Below are 26,864 nucleotides of genomic sequence, written 5' to 3' on the forward strand. Positions count from 1 at the left end.
GTTAGATCGTGTAAGAAAGTGATACATTTCTTTTACTGAAGAATCATAATGTAAAATTATTTTTTAGGTTCACCGATTTAAGAAAATACTCAGTTCAAAGCTCATGATAAAAAAATGGCGCCCAAATATTCCAAAAGTGATCTGATTCACCCCTTAATTCCCAGGTCAGTTTTTTTCATACTCACTACATCCCACACTTTTTGTATCCACTCCAATCAAGTTGGAGTTACAGTCCACATCTGGCTAAGACACTTTGGCAGCTAGTAAGAAGCTTTGTACTAAACATATTATTTACATAGGAGCTTCTCACTACCTATCCTTCCCCAATAAGAATTCTAAAGTTGTGCATGTAACTTCAATATCTACAATCCTCAACACAGCCTGCCCACTTAGAGGTGAATCTTAAGTCCTCACACGTGAAAGCACTTGTGCACTTTTGCTGACCTGCACACATGGATATGGCGATTTTATAACATATGTGCGTATTATAAAATCAGCTATACACATGTACATGTGCGCATGATTTTATATTGACGCGTGCATGTGCATGCAAATGCCGCCTTAAGCACGTAAGTGGGGAGAGTTTTATTAATTATGTGCGCTGACACAAGAGCCTTCTTTCCCAGTTCACTTCCAGTTTGCCCAGTAAAGGGGAGAACTTCCTAATCCCCTTAGATAACTTACCTCCCTTTTAACCTATTTTCCCCGACCCTTAAAGCCCCGTTGATGATCCTATAGTTTTTTGTTACATGATTTACATGCCTGTCCGTAGCAGAAGTAAAGATATGCGGTAGAGGACCCCGGTGCATGCTTGTGCGTGACTCAGCCCGCCTATGACTCGCCAATTCTCTGCTCACTCCTTGCCCATTTTTTTTATTTTTATGATTTGTGCGTGTAATGTGAGATACGCACGGGGTATCTCCTGGCTTTGGCGCACATAGGAGTTTTAAAATCAACCAGCTCATTATACAAAAAACTTGTATCATGGAGCAATTCCATCATAGATGATGAAACAAGCCTAACTTGTGGCAGTTCCTCCAACATACTTGAACACATTTTGAAATCCATTTTAAAACAAATAGGAGAAGCATACAGAAATACAGAAATGTTTTCCACCATAGAGTTGTAGAAGGGGTGTATGTTTGAGTATGGGCTGTGGCTGTTGGGAGGGGGATTTGGGGTGAATGGAAGGGATATGTGCATGAGGGGGTATTGGTGGTGAATGTGGAGTGGGGTGGGATTATATGTAGGGGGAATGTATGTGTGTTTATGAGTGGGTGTGGGTTGTGGGGATGTGTCTTTGGAAATGGGGGGAGGTGTATGTGGAGGGTATATGGCTATGGGTAATGTGGATGTGTAGTGGGGGTGTCTGAGAATGGATGTGTGCAGTGTATGTGTGTATTTGGATGGGTAGGGGAGTGGGTGGGTGGGTTGTATGCATATGGAGGTTGGGAGGGTGTTCTTTGGGGAATATGTCTGAGTGTTTATAGGTAGTGGATGTGCTTGTGAGGATGTATTCGTGTGGGTGTTTGTGGTTAGGAGTTTCACTTCAGTAGGGGTTGTGTGTAAGTTTGATGTGTTTTGAGATGTGTGTGATGGGGGCGTCTGAAGGGCATGAGTGTGTATATGGGTTTTTAAATGGGCATGTGTAGATGTTGGGGTATATGTTGAGAATGGATCTTTGGATCAGTTTATGTGAGAATTTCTGTGGGAGGAGATAATGTATGGCAGGGTTTAAAGTGCCAAAAAGTGAGATATATAAATAAAAAACAAATAAATATGTATGGAGAGTTGTGGAATGCAATTTTTAAGGGGTATTGCTGTGTGTGTGTAGGTGGAGGGGTATTTGTGCTGTGTAGTGTTGTGGTTAGGGCAAGTGTGTATGTGGGGAGGGATGTCTATGTGTTTGTGTGTGTGTGTGTCAGGGGGTTAATTGAGAAGCTGATTCATTTATTGTCCCTGTCCCTTTGGTGTGGATGGATATGGATGAATATGTGTGGGAATGTGTCTTGGGAATGGAGGAATATAGGGTGTGTGTGTGGGAATGGAAGTTGGGGTCTGTGAGGGAGTGCGTGCGTGCGCGCGCGTGTGTGTGTGTGCTTGTGTGGTAGGGGTGTTTCTGTAAGGAGTATGTGTGAGATTTGAAGGAGTGAAGTATGTGTTTGTGGGGTGGTTGGAGTATGTGTGTGTGTGGTGTTAGTATGTATGTGGGTACATGTGAGAGTATGTGGGGGTATGAGGTGTGTGATGGGTGGGTGTGAGGCTATGTGTGGGAGTGAGTGCAGGACTGGATCTTCCATGAGGCAGACTAGGCAATAGCTTAGCGAGCGGCAATTTTAGGTGTGGGGGCTTCCCTAATGACCAGTGTTATCCTGGGGAGAGGGAGGTGGGGTTGAGGTTAAATTGGACAGAACAGAAAGAGGAAGAGCCATTCTGTTCACTAATACAGCCCCTCCTCTCCTGTTTTCCTTCCCTTCCTGTGCTGCAGGGAACCGAAGGGATAGAGGTGGGGGTGAGGCTGAAGAAAACATGCGTTTAGAGGGTTTTTTCTGCTTATTTCTATTTATGATTTGTGGTCACTTAAGTATTTAATAAGGTTTTCCTGAGCTCTGTGTATGTGACCAATGTGAGGTATTCTACTAATGTGTAGTTTCTGTGTAACTCGGCTGCTTCAATTTCCCAATAGGAGGTACAATACATTGTTAATAATAAATGTGGATGTTCAACCCATCTTCCCAAATAGTGCTCAAGGCAGCTAATAGCACAATACACTCGTGCTCCAAAGAGCTTACAATTTAAGCACATAATGAAAGACAAAGTGATTTACCCAAAGTCACAAGGAGTGTCAGTGGGATTTGAAACTTGGTTTTGCTGGTTATTAGCCCATTTCTTTAACCACTAGGCCATTCCTGTTCTCTGCTGGGAAGAGAATGCTGTTCTGAGTCCCAATGTAATATCTGTGTTATTGCCTTTTCATAGGCAGTTCTGGAAGTTAGTGCTGTTTTGGTATAGCAGGTTTGCTAAACTGTTCTGAGTGACTATTTTTGCATAATTTTAATTTATTTCACAACATGCTTGGATAATGGAGGGAGTTTGCGTCGTTGCTTCTGAGGTGACAACATAATTTGAAACATTTTTATATGGTAAGTAGAATGGGGAAACATCCTAATTCAGGCCAGTCAGCCATTTCAGAGGTTCACTTTATCCACTGCAGTATGGAATTTGTTTCAATCCCAAATGTTATGCTGTTCTTGATTTCTTTCAGTCTACCTTCAAAAATCACAGAAGATGCATTCATCAAGCACCGTGACATGGTTTCTGAAACATTTGTTTTGTGCATATATACATTTTAATATTTAAAAATATTGGGGCAATTTTCAAAGCTCTACAGTATGTGGGTACAAGCATACATTTCCTTTGACCCATGCAGAGTGCATACCTTTAGGTGCTTCCAGAGTGTGTAATTTTCAAAATTCCCCTTTACCTGAGTAAATCAATATTTACTCAGGTAAATGGCTTTTAAAAATTGTGTTCCCTATATTGAATTATGTGTTTTTTCAGGATTGTTCTGAGAGGTGTGGTATGTGTCATGATTGATGATTTTAATTATCAAAACCTTGGGGGAGGGCTGGCCTAGGGACTTGAACGTTAATTTGAGGAGAGTGCAGGGGTGAAGATTTGCCTAGGGTGCCAAATACACTTGCACCAGCCTTGGGTATATGTGGGGCATGTGTGGGTGTGGAGTATATTGGGGTGTGAGAAGGGCGTATGGGTAAGTGTAGTGTCTATGTGGGGATGGGAGATATATGAGTTGCAAGAGAGGCACATATTTATGAAATATAAAAGGTTATTAATATCTAACTACAATTTCTTGCATTAAAGTATTGCAGCATCAGATAAAATTAGATACAGTACACTTTCACAACTACCTGATGGCAGCACAAGGAACAAGTGTGGTTTACTTTAAATCATTATTTTATTTATAGAATCGAAAGGTTAAATATATAATCAGCAATTTGCTATAACAATCATTCTAATAATTTTATTTATCATGTTTTCTCTTATCAAAGAAAGACAACTCTTTCAAAATCTGTTAGGGAAATATGTTTTTTTTCAGAGAGCAATGTTTTCTTTTTATAATAATTTTTTTCTGAGTGTCAACTTACTGATATCAGGAATTCATTTGTGTTGTGAGATCTCTAGTCCTTTTGCAATGCCCTGTGGAACCTCTGTGCTGATCTTGATCTCTGTATGCAGCTGCAGGTCTCCAGTCTCAGGTTTCTGTTCTCTGACTTCTGGCTTCTGCATGGTGGTGTCTCCGTGATGGTCTTTGTAGGTGTGAAGTTCAGTCTGCATCATCATCTGCATCTCATCTTCATTGTCATCCTCATCTGGATCATCATCTGGTCTTATAGCATCTTGTAGGACTATTTGCGTCCTTATAGTATTTTATAGAGCTACAATAATATCAGTCACTTGTTGCATAGAGATCTCATTCACAGAGCAGGCTATTGTATTGGTTGAAATGATTGAATTAGTCTTTAGACAGGTATACAATTGAATCAGCATTTAGACTGAACTGAGGTAATCTTTGTTCAGCTTAGTGTATTCAATTGAAGCAGTCTTTGGTTGTGTATTCAATTGAATCAGGCACGTCTGGCTTTTGAGGCAATCCAGCCCTATTTCTTCAGTTATCCAGAACATGCAATATTCTGGCATCAGTATAATTATTAATGCAGCACAAAATACATCACTCATCTTGCCCAGAACAGATTTGTATAACTGGACGGGGTAGAAAATTTATAAATATATAAATGTAGGCCGCCGCCTAAATTTCTGTGTGCTGATTTTGTGCTGCAGACCTTTTAAGCCTCAGCTAAACTAACAGGTTAGAAGGGGTGGAAAATGTCTTTATCCACCACACATAAAATGAATCTCCAGTTGGACTGATGCTTGATGGGGGGATCCATTTAATATACTGCGGTCTGTTCAGATCTTTATCCCATCCCAGAAGCAGATCATAACACAACCCTGCAAGGATTCTCATCCAATAAGAAGGGAGTTTGTATCTGAGGTGTGTGACTGTGCTCAAGCTCCAGAGGAAGGGGACAGAGAGACCTACCGTATTGCTGAAAGAAGACAGAGGACAAGTGTGTGCGCAACTGCCATCCAAGCAGTTGGGAGTTGAAGAAAGGACATAAGATTCTGTAACTTAAGAGACTGAAGTATCCTACTGAAACCACACCATTCCTTTGTCTAAAAGATACAAGCTAGTGCGATGTGAGAACCGGAGTTTTCAGTAGTCGATTGGAGAGCTTTCTTCCCGAAGGAAAACTGAGTGGTACCACCTTGCCTGAACAGACTTTTGGAACCAAATGTCCCCACAGTACCTGTGTATTAGTTGTCCTAAGGAATAGAGATATCAGCTGTTATATCAGATAGCCTAATTAGAACTGTGGGTTGCCTAAAGAAAGGAAAAGGGGATTGTATCAACCAGAGAGCTCTTTCTGTTTTCACTTGAACTGCAGGTAGTCTGCTTTTGGGACTTTGAAACATTTTTAGTTGCTTTAATACATAGACTTAAGTTTCTAAATAGAGCCTATAACCTTGCTGGTTTAATATTCATTTGCTGTATATATGTAAAGTACATTTCTTCTATTTCAAAGTTCATCATATTCATTCAGTAAAGTTGTGCTGAATTATATTAATTGAGTTTATGTTGCGGTCCGGTCCGTGAAGCTCACGTCCCGGTCCTTACCTCAAGGGTTCCTGCCGGCCGGGAACAAAGCAGAGTTAGGATCTGGGCGTCCCCGCGGGGGAGATGCCATTGCGGGCCTGTCTCTAGGCGCGCGCGCGCGCGAGCACCCCGCACTTTTCTAGACAGTTTCCCGCCGGAGGGTGGCTCCGCCCCGAGTCTGACGTCAGACGCCGCGGCCTACTTAAGGCCACCGCGGGCACCCGACCAGTGCCTTGCAACAGGGTTCCTTGGGTCCCCCGTTGCCTTGAGCTCCAGAGTCAGCCAGCGGTTTGACTACTCTATTCCTGCCTGCCGGTTCCTGTCTTCCAGCCTGTCTTCAGCCCAAGCCGGGTTCCTGCCTGCCGGTTCCTGTCTTCCAGACTGTCTTCAGCCCAAGCCGGGTTCCTGCCAGCCAGCCCAAGCCGGGTTCCAGTCTGTCTTCAGCCCAAGCCGGGTTCTTGCCTGCCGGTTCCTGTCTTCCAGCCTGTCTTCAGCCCAAGCCAGGTTCCTGCCTGCCGGTTCCTGTCTTCCAGTCTGTCTTCAGCCCAAGCCAGGTTCCTGCCAGCCAGCCCAAGCCGGGTTCCAGTCTGTCTTCAGCCCAAGCCGGGTTCTTGCCTGCCGGTTCCTGTCTTCCAGCCTGTCTTCAGCCCAAGCCAGGTTCCTGCCAGCCAGCCCAAGCCGGGTTCCAGTCTGTCTTCAGCCCAAGCCAGGTTCCTGCCTGCCGGTTCCTGTCTTCCAGTCTGTCTTCAGCCCAAGCCAGGTTCCTGCCAGCCAGCCCAAGCCGGGTTCCAGTCTGTCTTCAGCCCAAGCCGGGTTCTTGCCTGCCGGTTCCTGTCTTCCAGCCTGTCTTCAGCCCAAGCCAGGTTCCTGCCTGCCGGTTCCTGTCTTCCAGTCTGTCTTCAGCCCAAGCCAGGTTCCTGCCTGCCGGTTCCTGTCTTCCAGTCTGTCTTCAGCCCAAGCCAGGTTCCTGCCTGCCGGTTCCTGTCTTCCAGTCTGTCTTCAGCCCAAGCCGGGTTCTTGCCTGCCGGTTCCTGTCTTCCAGCCTGTCTTCAGCCCAAGCCGGGTTCCTGCCAGCCAGCCCAAGCCGGGTTCCAGTCTGTCTTCAGCCCAAGCCGGGTTCTTGCCTGCCGGTTCCTGTCTTCCAGCCTGTCTTCAGCCCAAGCCGGGTTCTTGCCTGCCGGTTCCTGTCTTCCAGCCTGTCTTCAGCCCAAGCCGGGTTCTTGCCTGCCGGTTCCTGTCTTCCAGCCTGTCTTCAGCCCAAGCCGGGTTCTTGCCTGCTGGTTCCTGTCTTCCAGCCTGTCTTCAGCCCAAGCCGGGTTCCAGTCTGTCTTCAGCCCAAGCCGGGTTCCAGCCTGTTTACTGCCCAAGCCGTGTTCCTGCCTGCCACAGCCCAAAGCCAGGTTCCTGCCTGCCTACAGCCTAAGTCGGATTCCTGCCCGCTTCCTCGCCATCGAGCGCCTCGCCTAAGTCCCAGCGGTCAGGCCCCTATGGGCTCCGACTTCCAGGGTGAATCGCCTAAGTCCCAGCGGCTGGACTCCCAAGGGCTCCTCCCGGGGGACTACCAGCTTCCAGGGTGAAACCGCTTCTACCTGCCTGCCTGAAGTCTGCCTCCCGGCCTGTTCAGTCGAGACCAGTGAAGTTCTTCCCAAGCCTCCTGCAGGTCGGCCCAAGGGTCCACTAGCCCCGTGTCACAACGGTTTATTAGTTTTCACCTGCGGGATAAGGGGAAGGTTCAGAGCACATCCAGAGAGAATCCATGCAGTCATCAAATGCTCCTATTGCGTGGTGAAAGATTATTTGCTATGTAAAGTAATTACCAAGAAATGGAACAAAGAGCCTTGAAACTGTATTTTGTTTCCCCCCAAATCCAGCATGCCTAGTGACCTAGGTCTAATAATAAAACCTATTTTTCCCCACAGTGATCCCCTCTCCTCTGCTGGAGTGAGGGTTACACTTATGTATTTGTGCCATCCTTTGCCAGTCACTCCACTTATTTTCCTGGTCTTTGTTTCTCTCTGCCCTTGTTGCTCTATAGAAATTTGTATCTGTATTTTTTTTTAGTTTGATTAATTTATTGCATTTTTTCCCCAAATTTTGGGGTAGATTTTCAAAGGGTTACGCAAGTAAGATACGTGCGTAACCCTTTAAAAAAAAAACCCTGCGTGCGCCGAGCCTATTTTGCATAGGCTCAGCGGTGCACGCAAGCCCCAGGACACGCATATGTCCCGGAGTGGCCCGGGGCGGGGATGGGGGCAGGGTGGCGGTCTGGAGGCAATCCCGAGTCCTCCAGCACAGCGGCCATGCCGGAGATTTTGGAGCGGCTTTGGAGGGAACGGGGAAAGCCATCAGGGCTCCCCTTGGGCTCAGCGCATGCAAGGTGCACAAGTGTGCACCCCCTTGCATGCTTCGACCCCAGATTTTATAACATGCATGCGGCAGCGCACGCATGTTATAAAATCGGGTGTACATTTGTGCACGCCGGGTAGCGCACACAAATGTACCCCACACACGTAGGATTTAAAATCGGCCCCTTTGCTTTTTCATCTTTTTTTTTCCCCTTCAGATTTTTTGGGATATTCATTTCCCTAATTTGTGCACACACAGGCCGATACAGTAAAGCGCACCCGCAGTTACCCTGTTTCTAACCCGCTGTGTACTCACAATTTGTCCACGTAAGTCTAACCCGCGATTCACTATCTGTTTTTACCAATCCTTACCGCTTCTTTTACTCGACACGTATCCCTTTCTGCCCGCAGCATGTATATGTATGTAAACGATCCGATTAGCTATTCCCTCCCATACAGTAAAGTGCGCCCCGACTATCTCCTTTTTAACCTGCTATCTTGCCGCGTCTTTTACCTGCTAATTTACCGCCTACCCTGACCCTGGCATTAGTGTGCACTAACGCCAGGGTCAGGGTAGGCGTTAAATTACGAAATTTCACACGAAAATTCACAGTCCCAAACCAAACCAACCCAATCCAAGCGTCAGGCAAGCCCCAGCAGAGAGAGACGAAATTTCACAGTCCCAAACCAAACCAAACCAACCCAATCCAAGCCCCAGCAGAGAGAGACGAAATTTCACAGTCCCGGGCAAACTTGCCCCCGCTCACCTGCCCTGGCCACGGCCACGCAAGCCCCCAGCAGCAGTAGTAGAAGGGCGGTGAGAGAGAAACTTCTGCAATTGAGCAGGTTCAAAGAAAATATACTTCGCATTCAAATGTTTAACACACTTACTGGGATACCTCAGGCTAAAACTGGAACCCTCTCTTGGGTAAAACTGGAACGTCTCTCTTGGGTAATACGAGATATATCTGGATAAATCCAGATTTTTTTCCCATAATAAACTTCCTCCCTATTTCTCATAAATCTCTTTAAAATCAGATCTCTATCTGCTGACAAGGTGCATGAAAGGAATAACGTCATTCTCTTTTTAACTTCAGATTCCAATGATAATTCCAAAATCTGAGTCAGGGTTAACGAGTTCTCTTCTTCCTGATCCACTTCTTTTGCCTTTTTTCCCTTATTCGGTAGGTAGTACATGCTTGATATCACTGGGAGCCCTTCTGAAGGTATTTTCAATATCTTTATCATATAATCCTTTAACATTTCATAAGCAGAAATCTCTTTTATAAATGGAAAGTTCAGTACTCGTAGATTTAAATATTTTGTCTGATTTCCATGTTCTCAAGCTTCTTCACATTTATATCTTCCACTCTCAAGATCTCAGTTTGAATATTTTCCACTTTGTCCATACGTTGTTCCATCCCATGCAATTTATTAGCATGTTCAGTCATAGTTCTCTCAATTTTCACAATCCTGTTATTGGATTCCAATGTAATATTGGTCAAATTGATAACAGCTTTTTCCAGCCCCTTCATAGCATGCCACAGGGACTCCATTGTTATTACCTTCGGTGTCTCAATAGGTGTGTATTTTTCCAATAGCTGTTTCTGAGCCAATTCTCCCCCTCCTGGGGTATTCCCACTCACAACCTCCCGGATAGCTCTATCCTCCTCGTCCTTGCTGGTTCTGGGTAAGCCACTTATATTAGATTTATCAAAGTCAATATTTCCAGGTAATGGGGCGGATTTTCAGAGCCCTGCTCGCGTAAATCCGCCCAAAACCGGGCGGATTTACGCGAGCAGGGCCCTGCGCGCCGGGAAGCCTATTTTACATAGGCCTCCCGGCGCGCGCAGAGCCCCGGGACTCGCGTAAGTCCCGGGGTTCTCGGAGGGGGGCGTGTCGGGGGGCGGGGCCGGAGCGCGCGGCGTTGCGGGGGCGTGTCGGCAGCGTTTTGGGGGCGGGCATGGGGGCGTGGCTACGACCCGGGGGCGTGGCCGCGCCCTCCGTACCCGCCCCCAGGTCACGGCCCGGCGCGCAGGAGGCCCGCTGGCGCGCGGGGCCTCCTGCGCGCCGGGCCGCAGGTAGGATGGGGGTTTAGACAGGGCCGGGCGGGTGGGTTAGGTAGGGGAAGGGAGGGGAAGGTGAGGGGAGGGCAAAGGAAAGTTCCCTTCTAGGCCGCTCCGATTTCGGAGCGGCCTAGGAGGGAACGGGGGTAGGCTGCGCGGCTCGGCGCGCGCAGGCTATACGAAATCGATAGCCTTGCGCGCGCCGATCCAGGATTTTAGCCGATACGCGCGACTACGCGCGTATCTACTAAAATCCAGCGTACTTTTGTTTGCGCCTGGAGCGCAAACAAAAGTAGGCTGTTCGCGCTCGTCTGAAAATCTACCCCAATATATGTAACTCTAGAGGACTTACCCCAGCTAACACAGCTTCCGACAGGACCGGGGAGGGGAGGGTTATCGGAACGCCGGGACTTAGTGTGATCTCCTCGGCCAGCAAGGCCGACATCAGCCCTGTGTCGGCGTTTACAGCGGCCACCTCCACCGGCAATTTTCCTGCTGCATCGGCGGCGAAAAAAGTCTCTATCCTCGTTTGGCCAGCCTCAGAGATCAGCGATGATGAGGCCACTGCTTCCCTGAGCTTGGCCTTTCTTTAGGAGTGCGGCATTTTCAGATAAAGACATTTTTTTAAAGAATACAGGGAGAGAGCATTTCACCAGCCTTTTCACGCGGCAGCCATCTTGGAAATCCCCCACGTCCTCTGGCAACACATTCCAGAGTTTCATTGTGCGTTGAGTGAAAAATAACTTTCTCTGATTAGTTTTAAATGTGCCACATGCTAACTTCATGGAATGCCCCCTAGTCTTTCTATTATCCAAAAGAGTAAATAACCGATTCACATTTACCCGTTCAAGACCTCTCATGATTTTAAACACCTCTATCATATCCCTCCTCAAACGTCTCTTCTCCAAGCTGAAAAGTCCTAACCTCTTTAGTCTTTCCTCATAGGGGAGCTGTTCCATTCCCTTTATCATTTTGGTTGCCCTTCTCTGTACCTTCTCCATCGCAACTATATCCTTTTTGAAATGTGGCGACCAGAATTGTACACAGTATTCAAGGTGCGGTCTCACCATGGAGCGATACAGAGGCATTATGACATTTTCCGTTTTATTCACCATTCCCTTTCTAATAATTCCCAACATTCTGTTTGCTGCAGCACACTGAACTGACAATTTCAATGTGTTATCCACTATGATGCCTAGATCTCTTTCTTGGGTGGTAGCTCCTAATATAGAACCAAACATCGTGTAACTACAGCATGGGTTATTTTTCCCTACATGCATCACCTTGCACTTATCCTCAGTTGAGTACACAGTAGAGGAGGATGGAGGAGACACCCCCAAGCTTAGGGAGCTAATAAGTGATTTATAGGAGAAGGGGGAAGAAGAGTGCTGGCATCAGGGAGGTATGAAGGGAAAGAATGCTGGGATCACACCTGGGGGAAGGGAAAAGTTGTTGAGGTCATCTCTGAAAGGGGAGAGAGAGAGAGTGTAGGTGTGAATGAAAATTAGTTTGGCATATCAGATAATGAAAGTTGATATGCACTATCCAAGCCACAATGTTGCTAATTATCAGCAATCTAAGACTAAAAAGTTCCCAGGGGTGTCAATTCCATCTCATGCGCTGACCCAGAGCTTGAAGTATTCTGGCAAGGATCCAGATGGTGCTTTGCCCCTCTTTGCCCTCCACTTGGAGCATGCATAGTGCTATTTCTGCTTTTATATAATTCCATTTCAATATAGCCCCCTTGGGCTGTTGCATTATGTTAGATAAGGATGTTTGGGTTATTCTCCTATACCCCAACTAGTCCCATGCATACAGAGTATTTGTATGCTTATCTATTTTATTATTCGTTGGAGATGTCAAAATATCAACATTGCCGAGATAACAACTGCCAGACAGAAACCATTGGACTAGTCAATAATCTTTATCATGTCTAGAAAATATCTAAGTGGGTCCGGGGCAAAGAACACATACAGTATTTAACATTACTGTAATTCACAAGGCATTTGCAGGGTTAGCTTAATAAGAAAGTAGCCCCAAGAGCTCTAGTCTCCTGGTGCTTAGCAAGAAAAAGTGTTCTATGTTCTTGCATTCCTCTAGCCAAATCTAGAAAAACCCAGATCTCTGCCCTTAAAACAAAGTCTGTGCATTACCAAAGTACACGCACATGATCATATTTAAATTCTGCTTGATAAAAAGAGAGATCAATAATGTTGTTGGGCTGTGTTCTGTTCTTTCTGCTGCAGCTTTTTCCAGAATAGCTGACCAATCCAAACTGTCTGCAGACATTTGCACACTTCGCTAAACTGAATTCCTTACTGTCTCCTTCCTGGCAAGAAAAAGATTTTATTTACCGGGTGGGGTCACTCTCCAGGGCGTCTTCAAGGAACTTTTTGACGGCATCTCTTAGCAACATTCTCAAACCTTAGAGAAAATTTTGGAGGTGTAGATTCAAATGTCTTGAAACATTTTTCATCTGCTTGAGTTTATGATGTAATACATTCTTGTCTTTGTTTTAAGGCTGCATTTTCCCTTTACCCCTCTAATATCACCTTCATTTTCCTTGGAAAGAATTCCTGATTATGGGCTAGCTCTTTGGCAATCTGAATAAAGCAATCAATACTTAAAGAGCTTGCAAATAAAGAAGACATCAATCTTTCTAAGACAGTCCAGATAGCATCTAAAGCCAATATAGAAGATTTAATTAAAGAGGCTTTTAACACTGCCACCACTGCTACTTCACACATGGATAATAACTCAGATGTACTCTCTTTTGTGGCCAAACCTGCTTTCTCACCCTCTTCAAACTGAATCGCCAGATTCAAACTCTCTGTGGAAGCTGGATCAGATGTGAGAGCCATCTTCAGCGCATTCTCTCTCCCCAAGGCATTCCCAACACTAGCATCAAACACCATGCTGCAGTTCTATTTCACTCCTACTGAAGCAGTCAATCAAGTGGGTAAGGGAGGATCTTATCTCCAGGCCATATAGGTACTTCCTTTCCTGAAACAGCAGCAGAGATAATCCTATCAGAGGGCTTGATTTTTAACCAAATAAGGTGTTAATCTGTGGTTGCACTGAAGGTAAAGAGGACTCTGAGGAATAATAGGCAGTCTTGTCTTTCCTCTTCAGAGGCATAGTGTAAGCAAATCTAAAATAAGTAAAGACTTATATAATTTAGTTTAGTTTATTTACTTGATTAATCAAAATGTCTTACTCTGGTAAACCAATGGAGTGTACAATTAAATATGTATATTAACAATACATAATAATATTGTAAAAGAATAAAAGTGAAAATAAGTAAATAAAATAAAGTAAAATGAAACTAACATCATTAAATATAAAATACATGAATAAAACTGAGCATAATAAAAAAACAGAAAAACATAACAGAAATAACAATTAGAATTCTAATAATTACAATGAATTGAATAAGTTGGCAATTAATAAGGAAATAACATAAGTTTTAATAATAAAAACAACATATAAAAAATAAGTTGGTAATAATGAAAGAAGAATATATTAGAAGATCAGAAAGTTAAAATGAAAGACAGATGAAATAAATATAACAACAGAATCTAGGTTAATAATACCCCTGATACAACTGAATAAAAAGGAAACTTTTGATTGATTTTCTAAATTTATTATATTCTTTTTCTAGCTGCCATTTACAAGTAGTGAATTTCAGATGCTAGGAGCAAGGTATGCAAATAACTTTCTCTAGCAGTTTCGAGCCTGATCTCTTTATGCGATGGAACAATAAGTAACTCTTGGTGTACCGAACAAAGTGTCCCATTAGAACAATAAGGCTTAATTAAAATGGCAAGGTTAAGGTGGCGTTCCACATCTAAAGGCTTTAAATGTTAAACAAGCTATTTTGAAAGTAATACGTGCAGATACTGGCAACCGGTGAGGCTCAGCTAAGAGTGGTGTTACAAGATCATATTTATTTTTCCCCAAAATCATCTTGGCTGAAGTATTTAGAATTAACTGTTCCAATGGATGAGCTTGCTAAAACCTCAATCCTTCATCTCGACTCATCCCCCTCCCCATACATTGTATTTTCAAATCTATGCAGATTATTTTCCTTTAAATTTTTGCCAGCACAAAAAGCAGGCACAAATATAATGAGTACTTTGTAGTTTGATTATTTCAAAGCAAAACTATATTCATAATTAAACCCTGCAGGCAAAGAGTGCCCATGATATTTGCAGTTTGATTATTGCCCCCTTTGTTTTTTATGAATGTTTTCAAGTCTCTTCTGTCTAGGTTGAGCCTTAATGTCCTGGTTTTCATGAGAACCATGAAATACCTGGAATAAAATCCCCAAAGTCTTTTCTGCAACCAGATAGACTTTAAATTTATTGTATTATTCTTAATATCCCACTTTTTAACCATGTTATCCAAGCGGAGGTGCAAGTCAAAAGTACACACATAAAATCCATGAGACTTGAATTCCTGGGCCTGCAAGAGGGAGGAAATGTTGGACATCCAAGTAACTAACCATATTTATCTGTTGGGGCACTATGCAGGACTATATCATAGTATTCTGAAGGTTGTACTTCCCGATAAAGTCCAGAGTCTTAGTGGGAAAGATGAGTGCTTCATAAGAACATAAAAAGTGCCATGCAGGGTCAGACCACGCTCCGTCCTATCTTTGACAGTGGCAGGTCCAGGTCACAAGTACCTGGCAGATTCAAACAAATAGATCTACTTCTTGTTACTCACTCTCAGGGATAACAATAGCTTTCTTTAGTCTGCCTGGCTAATAATGTTTTATGGATTTTTCCTGCCAGGAACTTGTCCAAACCTCTTTTAAATCCAACTATGCTAGTCTCCTTGACCACATCCTCTGGCAAAAGATTCCAAGCTTGATTGTACGCTAAGTAAAAAAAGTACTTTCTGCACTTTGTTTTCAATCTGTTGATAGTTTCATGAAGTGTCCCCTTGTTTTAGTATTAATTGAAAGAGTAAATAACTGCCCTTTGTTTTCCTGTTGCATCTTACTCATGATTTTATATATTTCTATCATGCCGCCTCTCAGCTTTCTCTTTTGAGAAGTATGCCTGAACAGAAAACCAACATGGAGAAGGAAATCCCCAGAAGCCTCTGCGTGTCTTTGGCCTGCCTGGGCTAAATGGACTAAGTGACTTACAGAATGTCCCTGGATATCTGTAGAGGCAGGCAAGCTGGCACCAGATAGGTGATGTCTATTCATAGAGTCACCACAGGGGAGCTTCAGGCAATATTCTCAGGAGTTTGTAATCCACACAGTTACAGACATGTTGATTGCCTTTACCAGTAAGAGTTTAACAGAACAAAGAAAGTCATGGGAAATGGGCTACACATCCTGGGAAGCCAATCAGGGATAGTTAGGGATGATTTAATCATGCATTTGACATCACAACTTATGTAAATGATTCTTTGGGCAGTCACGCAAGTCTAGAAGCTTCCACAATATTGTATGTTATCTATAAAAGAAGGATCACTTCCTGTATAATACAAGGAGATGCTGGTCAGTTTGTAAGACTAAGGGCACCCAGTACCCAGCATCTCCTGAGAACACTTATATTGACTAATAAAAATACATTATAGTTTTTACTGAGTCTAAGTGTTCTTGTGTCCCTGGCCATAAGCATAGAGTAGGCTTTACATTTTTCCAAGCTGAAGATCCCTAACCTCTGAAGCCTCTCATCACAGGAAAGCCATTCTACATCAGGGAAGATGCAAATTGGCTGACCTAGGAATAACCATTGTGTTTTCCTGAATTATAAATGCATAACTCGAGTCAAGTAATGTTCAAAAATAAAAGAAACAAGCAACATAGCTCTCTCCTCTTATTTGAATGTTGTCTTCTCCAATATAGCTGTAATATCCAAGCTATAAAAAAGTTATTTGAGCTTCTCAATGATTCTCCACCTGAGCCCCTCAATGCGCCCCTGAAGGCAAATAATAGATCTTATTCACAGGGGGAACTGACTCAGTAGATAAGGCAAGAATCTCGATCGTATACCTCTTGAACAAGTCCCTGAGAGATGTGCCAAAAGCTTTAGCAAATGACTTACAACATTTTCAAACTGTACCATTTTCCTATGAAGAATAACTTTATCTTGAATCAACTAAACTTTCACTTCTTTTAATTCTTTTATCTCTTTTTCCAAGGCTTCAGTTCTCTCTGTAAACTCCTTAAAGCTAGACTCTTGTTCCTGGGTCATACTTTCCATTTTTTTAAATAAAGAACTTAGGCCTGGATTAATCCGGAGGTAACGGGGGGCGGGGGGGGGGCGCAGCGGGGGGCGGTCCTGCGATAGCCGGCAGCGATCGCACCTCTGCAGTGCGATCGATGCCGGCTTTCAGGCTGAATAACTACAAACTACACCATAAAAGGTGTAGTTATTTGGCGCGAAACTGGCGGCGATAAGGAATCTTACCTTTCGCCGCCAGCAATGTGTCCACATCATCGGCCCCCAGTGCCGCCCCGATTCCTCCTCTTCCAGGGCCGACTCCACCCCAAGCTAGCTATTGCACACGAAAAGCATTAGAGAATGACCCCCTTAGTTCAGAAGACTTAGTATTATAGGAGTCCAGACTTACCAAAGCTGCCCAGACAGCATCAAGCATTACCAACAGCAGTTTCTTCATCAGCAGTAGAGAGGACCAGGTATTCCAATGATCAACCTACTCACTTCAAGACTCCCCAGTTCTTTCTGAGGCTTTAGTGATCTATCTGTGGTCTATGCTATCATTGACTCTACTGCCCCTGTTGCCTCCATTGAGGTACCAGCTCTTCACTCATGCCACACTCTCTGCACTCCAGTGGCTATGTCAATGGAGGATTCAAGGAAGTTTCCCCAGAAGAAATGGAGGCTTTCTCCATTGAAACTCCATCTGGGCTAGCACAGTCTGAAGCAGGATCATGAACCATAAAGGCACTACTTTTCTGGTTTCAGGAGGGAAACCTACAGTTTTCCTTTTCTTTCAGAAGAAATAGTAAGGTAATTTCTAGGCAGTTGCACCTAAGATCCACTCATGCCACCATCTTGCCCCTCTCCCAGTATCTGCCTTTTTATGCAGGCAAATGTTTGCTAGAAAACAAAAGTAGATTTGAAAATCCAGTCTGCACATATCGTTTCTCTACCACGCCCTCTCCATGTCTCTGAGAATGCTTACCCTCATTCCAGCCAAAATATAGATGCTGTGGAAGCTCACACATACACTCACTGGGCAGAGCAGGGCAATTTTCCTGAGTAAATAGCTTTCAGGATTATGTACCACCCTCATACATACACACACATATCATTTTGAATCCTCCATTAGTCTGGTAAAGAATGGCCTAACATTGTCCTGAGTTTCTTTGAAATATATAGGACGGATTTTTCAAAGAATTATGTGGGGTTTCTGTGCATAAAATCAGCATATACATAAGAACATAAGAACATAAGAAATTGTCATGCTGGGTCAGATCAAGGGTCCAACAAGCCCAGCATCCTGTTTCCAACAGAGGCCAAAACCAGGCCACAAGAACCTGGCAATTACCCAAACACTAAGAAGAACCCATGCTACTGATGCAATTAATAGCAGTGGCTATTCCCTAAGTTTAATTGATTAATAGCCATTAATGGACTTCTCCTCCAAGAACTTATCCAAACCTTTTTTGAACCCAGCTACACTAACTGCACTAACCACCTCCTCTGGCAACAAATTCCAGAGCTTTATTGTGTGTTGAGTGAAAAAGAATTTTCTACGATTAGTCTTAAATGTGTTACTGGCTAACTTCATGGAATGCCCCCTAGTCCTATTATTCGAAAGTGTAAATAACCGAGTCACATCTACTCGTTCAAGACCTCTCATGATCTTAAAGACCTCTATCATATCCCCCCTCAGCCGTCTCTTCTCCAAGCTGAACAGCCCTAACCTCTTCAGCCTTTCCTCATAGGGGCGCTGTTCCACCCCCTTTATCATTTTGGTTGCCCTTCTCTGTACCTTCTCCATCGCAACTATATCTTTTTTGAGATGCGGCGACGAGAATTGTACACAGTATTTAAGGTGCGGTCTCACCATGGAGCGATATAGAGGCATTATAACATTTTCCGATCTATTAACCATTCCCTTCCTAATAATTCCTAACATTCTATTTGCTTTTTTGACTGCTGCAGCACACTGAGCAGACGATTTTAAAGTATTATCCACTATGATGCCTAGATCTTTTTCCTGGGTGGTAGCTCCTAATATGGAACCTAACATTGTGTAACTACAGCAAGGGTTATTTTTCCCTATATGCAACACCACATTAAATTTCATCTGCCATTTGGATGCCCAATCTTCCAGTCTTGCAAGGTCCTCCTGTAATGTATCACAGTCTGCTTGTGATTTAACTACTCTGAATAATTTTGTATCATCCGCAAATTTGATAACCTCACTCGTCGTATTCCTTTCCAGATCATTTATATATATATATATTGAAAAGCACCGGTCCAAGTACAGATCCCTGAGGCACTCCACTGTTTACCCTTTTCCACTGAGAAAATTGACCATTTAATCCTACTCTCTGTTTCCTGTCTTTTAACCAGTTTGTAATCCACGAAAGGACATCGCCTCCTATCCCATGACTTTTTAGTTTTCATAGAAGCCTCTCATGAGGGACTTTGTCAAACGCCTTCTGAAAATCCAAATACACTGCATCTACCGGTTCACCTTTATCCACATGTTTATTAACCCCTTCAAAAAAATGAAGCAGATTTTTCCCTTGGGTAAATCCATGTTGACTGTGTCCCATTAAATCATGTCTTTCTATATGCTCTACGATTTTGATCTTGAGAATAGTTTCCACTATTTTTCCCGGCACTGAAGTCAGGCTCACTGGTCTATAGTTACCCGGATCGCCCCTGGAGCCTTTTTTAAATATTGGGGTTACATTGGCCACCCTCCAGTCTTCAGGTACAATGGATGATTTTAATGATAGGTTACAAATTTTAACTAATAGATCAGAAATTTCATTTTTTAGTTCCTTTTTTGTGAGTCAGGCAAATATTTAGAAGACTGCAATTATGTGCATATTTCCACTGCCAGGCGGAAAAGTATGTGTGGAGAAAAAGGATGTTTTGAGGGCATTGCAAGGCCGTTCCTGGTCAGGGAAACAAGGAACATGCACACTCATGCATTTTATAAGTGGAGTACACACACCTACATCATCAGTCAAGCATGCATGCTCTTACACCTGCTAATCAAGTCCCAAAAATTAAATTTGACTTCTCTTTTGTCTGCAGTTTTTCAGTAGCGGGTTCTAAGGCAAGTGGTGAAGTTCTGGGTCAACTAGTGGAGGTCTCGGTGAACTTGCGCTTAGAAGTATGCACACAAGTAAGTATGCTCATAAGCAAAACGCATGCATACATCAGCCAACTTATACAATATCTGCCTCCATGTTTAAACTGAGGGTTATTAAGCGCATGCTAAAATATATGCACGTACTTTTATAAAATAGGTGTATAAACCACCTTCAGACTGGAGATATCTGGTATTTTATAAACTGTGCGACTTTCATTCCAGAGTTTTTAAAATACAGTCATAACTTTAGGCTCACCTACTTATGTGTATATATGCTCAGTTATGCTAATTATTGACAATTCCCTCATGAGGCCAATAATCAAAATTGTCTGCTTTAGTACAAACCCTACTGATAATTTTACCTGTGGGGCTTGCACAAATAATCAAAGCAAAAGACTATACAGGCTTTTGCTTTGATTATTGTCCATGCTACAATTAACCATAGATATTGTGCCTGTTTTCCATCAGGAACTAGATGGATAGGTTTGAATAATCATACAAAAAGGTGTGGTTCCTCTCTCTGCTCCTTGAATCATCTGTTGAAAAACATGCATACTTTTACCTATTATCCTACCACAAAATACTCGGTGTTATATATTTCAATCAAATATTCACTGATTGTCAATTCGATTTTTTAATCCAAAAAAGGATCTTTTTATTTTTTTATTTTATAAAAATTTTTTGTAGAAGATGGGAATGGTTTCATACATTATATACGGCAACCCCCTTGGTGCCTTTATCTCTTTAATCATCAACACATCCACCAACCTCCATTTTTTATTTTAATTTAAACAAATTTAAAAGGTTTTTTTAGAATTGAGTTTCAGTGAAAATCGCTTTGTTATATATATATATATATATATATATATATATATATATATATATATATATATATAATTCAGAAACTTATCCAAAGCTAAGTACAAACTAATTATTACTGATGGCTTATAATAAGTATTTAACAGTACGTTGTACAGTAAGAAGATAATGAAAAACGCAATAGTTAACAAACATATATAACAAAGCGATTTTCACTGAAACTCAATTCTAAAAAAACATTTTAAATTTGTTTAAATTAAAATAAAAAATGGAGGTTGGTGGATGTGTTGATGATTAAAGAGATAAAGGCACCAAGGGGGTTGCCGTATATAATGTATGAAACCATTCCCATCTTCTACAAAAAAGTTTTATAAAATAAAAAAATAAAAAGATCCTTTTTTGGATTAAAAAATCGAATTGACAATCAGTGAATATTTGATTGAAATATATAACCCGAGTATTTTGTGGTAGGATTGTTGTACATACTGGGTGTAGAATCTCTTTTTTGAATTACTTTTACCTATTGACTGGTTGAGCAATATATCAAAACCCTCATATCTGCAGCTAAAATTTGTTTTTGCCAGCATAAAGGGCTTTGTATATTAACCTCACAGGGGCAATTTTCAAAACAGCCTGCATTCATGCAAAATTAGTGGGCACTTTTACCCATAGAATTTACAATTCTCAAAGTGAAAGTGATGGCCAAAATTAAAAACACCTAAAATGACTAAATTATCTGGCTAAAGTTAGCTGGATAAATTGTCCAGGATATTCAGCGGGATAAATATTCTGCTGAATAGGCACAATTAAAGTTATCCAGCTAACTTCAGAGGGAGTGCTGACAGCTAACTTTTCATCTCTTGTTGGTAAGCTGCACTTGCTGGGAAAGAGCTTGTAAATCTTATGAAAAAAATTTCTTGGCGGGTTAAACTGTATATTGTGTGCTGGTTTTAAGATCAGTAATTGATTAACAGGGTTAGAATTGCGTGTGTTCTGGAAAAATAGACTTTGGATTAATTCAGTGAGCTAGTAAAGGTTAGCATTTGATTGCCAGTGTTAGAATTGCAAGTTTGCAGTCACTTACTTTATCTGAGATGAGAGTACTCTTTCCTGGGCTGCTAGTCATTGGTTTGATTCCCACCCTCCCACTCACATTTTTTTGATATATAGATAATTACTCAAAAAGAAAGGAAGAAAATCTTCAACATAAAAGTCAATTAGTGATTTAGAATTACATTCAATTAACCCTGATTTTAGAGATTGCTATTGCTGGTCATTCAAAAACTAACACTAATCACCTAGTAATCAAATTTAAAAAGATGGGTGCTTATATGGCTAAAAAAATAGGCGTGTACTGGGCAGATCGATAGCATAGTGAGTTAGCCATATATGGCTAACTCCCAATATTTGGAGTTTGCAGCATAAGTATACATGTAAGTTTAGACACCCCATAGAACAGGTCTAAACTTAGCTGAGTAGACTAGGGGTGTGCATTCGTTTGCAAAGTATTGGCAATCCGCAACGTATAGGTCCATATTCGTTGTATTCGTGGGTTCGCAAAACATATCGCGATCCCCCATGAATATAACATATCATATGTTTTATTCTTTTGGCACGTTCGCAGTGATTTCGAAGCAGCCGTTTGAAATAGGAGAACGCCATTTGGGTGTATCCATAGCCAAAAACCAGCCCTTTCCTGTGAGTCATCAGTGACCTCACAGCCGTCATAGAGTGGGTCGGACAGGTTGGCAAGGAGACCAGAATGCAATGTATCAGAGGTAAGAATTTTGGCAAAGCAGCCAATCACGCTCTCACTCAGTGGTCGGTGACGCTTTTGCTGATGACCCAGCACTTTATATACTTAAACACGCGGCGTGCAATGCACTTTCTTTGCAGGGGTGGTCTGGGGAGGTGGTCTGTGGAAGGTGGCTGCACTCAGAGCTGGTCTGGGTTCTCAAATCTGTATTCATTTGCTAGCTAGGCTAGCTACTTCGATAGAAAAACATATTTGTTGTGCATTTTGATGCAGTGCCAGCTACTAGCCCTGGTTTTTTTTTACTGCAAATATTCTTATTGATCTGAAACAGTTTCTCTCTGCCACTGAGAGAAGCTGCTAGCACTAGCAGTGGCATTTTGCTGCTTATTTTACCCCCTGGGGTCGGTTCCAAGCAGCATTGGGTGTTATGGGTGGGATATATATTCAATTTCTAGCTAGTTTGACAGAATTGCTATTGGAAAAGCTATTTCATCAATTTTGTTGCTGTGCCAAACAAGGGTTTTTTGTTAACTGCAGTTTGTTTTTTTAATTGAACTCACTGTCTCTCTGTGCTCTTTTAATCAAAGAAGGCAGTGTACTGGGCATCAGAGATAGTGGGCACTGGGCAGTTTGCAGACTCACAGCGGTACTCTATGAAGACAAATCCCCAGTGGGCCTCTTTTGTAGTGACAAACTTGGTGTATGCACATACATTACATTAGTGCACATCAAGGCACTGTGCCCGTGTGTAGGCAGTTTTGCAGACTCACGTTTATTGGGACAGAGGTGGTCTGTGAAGCCAAATCCCCAGTGGGCCTCTTTTGTAGTTACCACTTTTTTGAGTGCATATACATTACATTAGTGCACATCAAGGCACTGTGCCTGTGGGCAGGCAGTTTTGCAGACTCAAGTATTTTGGGACAGCGGTGGTCTGGAAGCCAAATCCCCAGTGGGCCTCTTTTGTAGTTACCACTTTGTGGAGTGCATATACATTACATTAGTGCACATCAAGGCACTGTGCCTATGGGCAGCCAGTTTTGCAGACTCGCATATAATCTTATATTGGGACAGCAGTGCTTTTTGGAGCCAAATCCCCAGTGGGCCTCTTTTGTAGTTACAAGCTCGGTGTGTGCACATACATTACATTAGTGCACATCAAGGCACTGTGCCTGTGGGCAGCTAGTTTTGCAGTCTCACGTATATTGGGACAGCAGTGGTCTGTGAAGCCAAATCCTCAGTGGCCTTCTTTTGGAAATAATTCTTTTAATTGAAATCCCTAGTAGGCAGTGATATTAAATCCATAATGTCAGGGAAAGCTAGATGTGGTTGGGTGATTGGGACTGGGAGAGGAGACACCTCAAAAGGGAGTGCCAGTCCCCCATTAAAATTAAAAAGAGACCTGTTGCAATCTAAAATCTTTGGAGGGGCAGGCAGTTTCATCCAGAAAAAAATGAAATCTAAACATGATGCTTCGCCACCACCTGTTTCTGACCCTGTAGTTTTGGAGGTGAGGGAAGGGGAGGCTGAGTCATGCAAGACAAAATGTCGACACCCAAAAGCAGCAGTGGGACAGCAGTCTCGATTTAGCATTGACAATGTAGCGCAGGCACTGTTTGCTTCTGATTCCGATGACAAATCATCTTGTGTGGGATTCTCATCAGAAACGGAAGAAGTATTAGCTGACGAAGTTTTAGGAGGATTTGTTAGTCCTGTCTTAGCCTCCACTTCAGTGCAGCAGGGGAGAGATGAAACTGATGAGGATGATGAGGATGAAGAGCAGTCAGCGCAGGCACAGAGTGTCACTGATGCCCCTGGCATTGCTTCTCAGGGTGCACCCACTACTTCAGCTCCAGTGCCAGCATCCACCCCCAAGTCTATACAGAAAGGAGGATCACGAAAGACATCTGCAATCTGGAGCCATTTTAAAGTGATGGAGGACCCACGTTTTGCTTGGTCTAATTACTGTGGCAGAGCAATTAGAGGAGGCAAGCAAATGGGACATCTTTCTAATTTTGGTATGATGCATCATCTGGGGATGGTGGCAGTACCAGTCAGGGGACCCCTTCCAAGCAGCGTAAAGTGGTTGAAAAGGAGCAGAGTCACCCCACGCCCTCAGCTCCTTCTAGCAGTCAGGTGGCAGGCCAGCAACCCTCTGACATGTGGCAGAAGCGACAACCCACCATGGAGGAAATGGGGTGGAGTGCGGTAATGCTATCCCAGGGTAGGAGGCAGGCAGCCTCAAAAGTTGTAACCAGGAGCATTGGGGAAATAATTGCCCTTGATGACCAGCCCTTGCAGATAGTGCAGAATGTGGGTTTCAAGCATTTTCTGAAGGTCGTACTTCCAAATTACAAAGTCCCCTCCAGAACCACATTTAGTAGAAAGGTCATCCCCAGCCTGTACAAGCAGTGTCGCAGTCACATCCAAGCACTGCTAGCTAAAGCAGAGGGGAGTATGCATTTCACCTGCGATATCTGGACCACAATGAATGCTGCACACTCTTACCTCTCCCTGACAGCATACTGGTAGGACCTGGCTGAGGCAGGGGCAGGCAGCAGCTCTATTAGTGAACAAGTATCAGGGTGGAGGTGGGCTTTACTGCACACCCACTTGACGGACCAGGCCCATACCACAGCCAATATTCTAGCATGCATCAGACAGATGCTGGAGGGCTGGAAACTACACCAGTGAGACAGGAATCCTCAGGCAGGGTTCTTTGTTACAGACAATGGTGTAAACATGGATAAGACAATAACTGACGGGCGCTTTAAGAACATCCAATGTTTTGCACACACTCTGCACCTGGTAGTGAAATCAGCTCTGGGTTTGGAGTCCGAGCACCAAGAGAATGAATACCTGCAGGACTTAATACACAAGTGCAGGGACATAGTAGGGTACTTCCACAGAAGTGTGAGGTGGGGCAGGTTCTCCGACAAAAGCAGACTGATTTGGAGATGCCTCACAAGCGTCTCATTCAAGACATTGCCACCTGGTGGAATTCCACTTATATGATGCTGCAGAGGTTAGTGGAGCTGCAGACACCCCTTCATGAACTTTCTGGTTCAATGGACATAGGTGTGCCGAATCCCCTAGGGCATCATGATTGGTTAGTCATGAGTCAGCTGGTAAAAATCCTGCAGCCCTTCAAGGATGTCACGGAGGAGCTGAGTTCCAGAAGTGCCACCTTAGCTGACATCATCCCTATAGTTCATTTCCTGGATGAAAATTTGGAGGGCTTTAAACAGGAAGAGGGAATGACAGCTGAGGTGCTGCATTGTCTGGACGTTTTGCAGCAGCAGGTGCAAGAGAGATTAAGGCCTTTAACAGAAGACCACACATACATGCTCGCCACAGTCTGTGATCCCCGTGTGAAAGGGAAACTCACCCTACAGTACGATTGTCTCCTATTGGTGAAGGACCTGCTGTTAGTAAATGTCCGTGAACAGGAGTACCATAGGCAGAGACAGATTAGGCATGAAGCAGAGGAGGAAACAGTGGGCACTTCTGAGAGTTGTGCTAGCCCAAGCAGGAGCAGCACTCTGTCAGTGACAGCTAGTATCTCCTCCTCCTCCACTTCAGTACGCCAAAGGCATGTTGCCCATAAAGATTCATCTTTTGTTCTATGGGCCAGAGAAAAAGCAGCTGGCATAAGTGACTCTCAGCCCACCCAAGCAAAGGAGACACCAGCACAACTGTCAGTGATACAGTATATCTCAGAGCCCACAGAGGACATGCAGACTGATCCGCTGGCATATTGGGCACACAAGTCCACTATCATATCTGTCATGTGCGATATGTATTCTTTACAGGACCGGTGCGATATGTATTCTTTACAGGAACATCGGTATATAAAAATTAAAAATAAAAATAAATAAATAAATGTCCATCAAGCAATGTGCCCAGTGAACGTATATTTTCAATGACAGGGGATATTATGAGCCCTCACCGCTCAAGGCTGGCACCAGATGGAAATGCTAGTGTTTTTGAAAGTAAACCTGCCTTTGCTTGGGTTTCCATATTTTCCCTGTGAATGGCAAGATGAATAAAAGCAATTGAAAGCCTTGCAGCAGCTCCAACTGCCTCCTATGCTCCAGATAATATAAGCACTGCAGCACATGTACCTGACCTGAAACGCTGTGCTTGTCCATCCACTGTCCAGGCTGTACGACCCTACAAGGGCCTGACCTGAAACGCTGTGCCTGTCCATCCACTGTCCAGACAGTACGTCCCTACAAGGGCCTGATCACTGCCCAGGCTATATGTCCCTACAAGGGCCTGACCTGAAACACTGTGCCTCTCCGTCCACTGGCCAGGACATACATCCCTACAAGGGCCTGACCTGCCTGTCCGTCCACTGTCCAGGCCATACGTCCTTACAAGTCCTGACCTCTAATGCTGTGCCTGTCCGGCCACTGTCCAGGACATACATCCCTACAAGGGCCTGACTTGAAACGCTGTGCCTGTCCGTCCACTATCCAGGCCGTACGTCCATACAAGGGCCTGACCTCTAACGCTGTGCCTGTCCATCCACATTTGGAATGTAAGAACATAAAAAGCTGACTTAAGATGTTTGGAGCCTGCTTATTTCATATGCTCAATATTTTTCATGACCTTTATAATATGGGCCATGTTCCCTAAATCTTTCTTAGGTGCCAACAGTAATGTTTCGAGTACTATCAAAAACTAATGGTAGTTGCACTCTAGTTCATCCTCTGTGTTCCCATTGTTTACAGAAGCACTGTGTAAACCACAAAGTCAACATAGGTTGATATTGTAGATTTGGACTTGAGTAGCGGTTTTCTTATTTCTGAGAGCTC

At 43.5% G+C, this 26,864-nt stretch overlaps 1 protein-coding gene across 3 annotated transcripts in view; it reads left to right on the forward strand.

The window, feature by feature from the left end:
* The window catches only part of CHRM2 (cholinergic receptor muscarinic 2), a 395,804-nt gene that overhangs the window by 181,297 nt on the left and 187,643 nt on the right, over positions 1-26,864 (forward strand). For 2 of the 3 annotated variants that reach the window (XR_003858614.1, XM_029615737.1), the window contains exon 2: positions 19,415-19,505. The exons of the other annotated variant lie outside the window; for it this stretch is intronic. The gene's annotated coding sequence lies outside the window, so the exon portion shown is untranslated. The remainder of the gene's footprint in view (positions 1-19,414; positions 19,506-26,864) is intronic. 3 annotated transcript variants of the gene reach the window in all.

Source organism: Rhinatrema bivittatum, chromosome 9 (genome assembly GCF_901001135.1).
Source record: "Rhinatrema bivittatum chromosome 9, aRhiBiv1.1, whole genome shotgun sequence".
NCBI lineage: Eukaryota > Metazoa > Chordata > Amphibia > Gymnophiona > Rhinatrematidae > Rhinatrema > Rhinatrema bivittatum.